This window comes from Lycium barbarum, chromosome 11, assembly GCF_019175385.1.
Source record: "Lycium barbarum isolate Lr01 chromosome 11, ASM1917538v2, whole genome shotgun sequence".
Classification (NCBI taxonomy): Eukaryota; Viridiplantae; Streptophyta; class Magnoliopsida; order Solanales; family Solanaceae; genus Lycium; species Lycium barbarum.
In genome coordinates, this window is record NC_083347.1 from 103,017,441 (window position 1) to 103,021,493 (window position 4,053).

The window sequence follows — 4,053 nt, forward strand, 5'->3', positions numbered from 1 at the left end:
TTACAATGTATTTCCGTTCCACAAACAAACAAGCAATGAGAATAACCAATAAATCAATATCGGGGAACACAAGTCACCATGTCACAAATCATATCAAGACTCAATAATCAATAATATGAATAAGGAAATTCTCCAAATCAACAAGACGAGTATATATGAACTCATGCTTTATCATTTCATATCAATTCATCATGTAAGTAATCAATCTGTATCAAACTATAGGAATTATCAACCACACTTTATGTCTGAAGCCCTAATCATACTTCTCCTATCAATTTCGTATCACATACAATCAACTAATAAAAGTCTAACACAAGTAGCCTGTAACCTACCTCAAAGAAAAACTGGAACAATGCAATCACTCCGCAATAGCTTTCCCCTTTCGTAAAGCTTCAGAACGTTCAAAGTCTAGAAATATAGAGCTACATGAGTATTCAATCTTCTAGTCCAACAATACAACAATATGGGGAAAAGAACCCAACTAATTCTACCCGTTTCAAATGGATAAACTATCATTCAAGCGTTATTTCATCACAATATCAACCCCAATAGTCATATGCTATCTGTTCATGGGTTTTCTAATTGTTCCAACCCTATTACAAGTAGTTTTTATGCCAAAGTCATCATTTTTATGGAACCCTAGGCCTCAAACCAAGAGTTCCACTATTGATAGCCAACTTCTCATCCTAGAAAGCAATAGTATATACTTCAAGATGATTAATAAACAATAAAATCAACAACCTATTCATTAACCATGGGTTTTCTTAAGTTCTATGGTTTTAGCCCTTTCATTCACCATTAATGGACCTTTAACTAGTCATGGATTCTAACATGATGATCGAATTAACAAAGTCAAGGGTTGTGTCAGGACCTAATTTCGCCAAGACGCGCAGGCATTTACCTTTCCCACCTCGGTAAGTGAACTCTTATTCCAACAATCTTAAAATCATGAATAAATAAATACATAAATAAATAAATAAGTGGAAGAGATAAAAATAGATAACTCTAACGACAATGATATAGAAACATGCGGAAGTAAGAAAATACATCAAATCTACCTAAAGTCTGGTCTAACCATACAAGAGCCTCTAACTAGATATTACAAGTCTGAAAGTAATAAAATACATCAAGTCTCAAAACATCTCTTAGAACAGAAATAAAGACATAGTAGATAGAGGATTCTTCGGGCAGCAAATGTCCCCTTGCTCACCCTAAAGACTCAAATCAGCAAATCCTCGAACAGTCAGCCACGAGGAGTAGAAGTCGATCCCTTCTGATACTCTACATTCATAAAAGAATACAACAAGTGTAGATCAGTACAAACAACAAGTACTGGTAGGTATCATATGCCGACTAAGACTAGCTAACATATACAAAGATGACAAATTAAGATAAACACATAATCCAACAAGTATAAGTCAACAATAAGTCATATCCACGGTACAAGTCATCACATATGTTGTACCATCTAAACCTAATTGTGCCAAGTCTCTGTATAGCAATTTGAATCAGTATATCACATTAGTATCACAACAACCAACATAATCAAGATACAATGCAATGCAATGCAATAATGTATGTAGGATGAAATGCAATGCATATGCAGTTTTTTACAATATGTCCCGGACGGAATGACTCCACATCCCGACAATCATGACCCATGGGGGACTTGCGAAGTCCATGTACCACTCGCTCCGGAATATGACCTATGATCACGAGAACACGCTTACGATCCCGACAAATACCTCGGGCATCAGACACTCCATCATTCCCGACAAGAAACCTCTGACAACGAACACTCATCTCTCTTTTACGCTTTCCGACAGAAACCTCGGAGGCTACACTCTCTCACATATTATCATCAGTACCAGAACCATGCATATATCAATGTATCATGGAAATGCGTATGAATATGATGAAATGTGATATCAATAACCAATATAATCTGAAACAGTACCGTATCGGGTACACAAGTAACATCAACAGGAAGGCTACACAATAAGCCATAATGAACAATGTTCTCATCTCGGTATCAAACGAGTCAGTACAGCAATATCAAATCCATGATATATCAATAGCTGCAATTATTAGTGTCTCAATATGTCAACGTACCAACAAGTAATTGATCAAGATAAGTTAGCAACAAAACGGGGTGGCTAGCCCCAAATCAAATAACAAGCCCCAACCTAAGATAATAACCATCCTAACTTCGTACCTGAAGGCTTACATGCATTCTCAGACAATATCATCTAAACTTACGCTTCGCTAATCAAAGTCTCACTATAAGGTAAACCGTAACCTACCAGAAAGGCTAAACAACAAGGTCTCCAACAATTACTCCTTAGTCTTCCCGTTCCTTAGAGCCTCGAGATAATGAAAGTCTAACATATCCAAATAATGAAATTAGAATCAAGAAGAACATCAAACAAACCCTACTTCTATTCAAGACCAAATCCCCAACCTATGGAATAGGGTTTATGAACTAGAAGGGTGAAATTAGGAATCAAATGTCTCAACATGAAATTAAAGCTCTAAGTGATCAATTCCCATCAATATCAAGCTAGAAGATCATCAATTTACTCAAATTCAGATTCTAGGCAAAAACCCCAAATTTGGGCATAAACCCTAACCTCCAATCCCAAAATTTAGCCAAAACTTAGGAAGAAATCATTCAATTATAGGTTCTAGTCATCAATTCCATGCTTAATAGAGTTAACCCAACCAACAAATCATGATTTAGAAGCCTAGAAAAAAGAACTCATGGAACCCTCTTTTAATCGTCAAACACTTAATGAACTATCAAGATAAAGAAATTCTAAGGTGATTAAGGACAATGGAATAGTAAAGGAATTAGAAGAACTTACCACCAAGAGTTTCCTCCAAGAATATCCTTGAAAAGCTCTCAAGAACTCTAAAGTCGAAATAATAAAGAATGAGGGACTTAGGGCTTTTAATGCTTAGTTAGTGAATTAATCAGCCCACCACCGCTTCTGGGGCAGCGGGACTGCTACAGCGGTCCCTCCTCAACGGCTCGTGACAGTCAATCCACAAATACACTTAGCCGTTGTGGCGGCCATCGCACCGCTATAGAGGTCTGTTGATGCGGTATAGCGGCACCAGAACCAGATTTCCCCAAAATAATCACAATCTCAACCCAAAATCCCGACTATCACCCGAGGCTATTTTCTCACATACCACATACACAGACACACATAAAACCCCGCTACGAACGTAATCGTGCCCTCGAAATTCCCAACGGAGGTCTTGTGACCGATTCAACTCCCGATACCTCAATTCCAACTTCCGAACCCAAGTCCCAAAAAGCGCCCGAGCATATTGGGAACCAAACCAGATATGTACACAAGTTCTAAAATGACCATTCGGACCTCTCGGGATCGATGAATTTTCAAAAAAGGTTCGTTTACCTAAAAGTCAACTTTGAGTCAACTCTTTTTTCTCTTTAAGCCTATTCTTCCCAAAAAGTCACCGAAATTAAATCTAAACACCTCGGGAAGTGTGTCAAAGATCCCCTCAGATAAAACATGAGCTAAACCAGCTCGAGAAAAGGTCAAAAATGCCAAAAATACTATTATGACCAAGCGAGTCGTTACTCCAAATACCTATTAACCCATCGCTCGTCCTCAAGCGACGAAGGGAAAAAATGGAGAAGTACCTGAATTAGCAAACAACTGAGGATATCGGCTACGCATGTTGGACTTAGTATCCCAAGTGGCCTCCTCAACAGGATGATGCTTCCATTGCACCTTCACAGAAGCAATCTCCTTAGACCTCAACTTTCGAACTTGCATATCCAAAATCGCAATACGCTCCTCCTCATAAGTCAAATTCTCATCAAGAAATACCAAGTCCTAACGAACAATATAAGTGCCATCGACAGGGTACTTTTCAACAAATACATATAAAAAACTAGATGAACACCTGCCAAACCTGGCGGCAAAGCCAACTCATAAACAACATCGCCCATACAATCAAGGATCTCAAAAGGCCCATTATACCTCGGACTCAACTTACCTCTGTTCCCAAATCTCATAA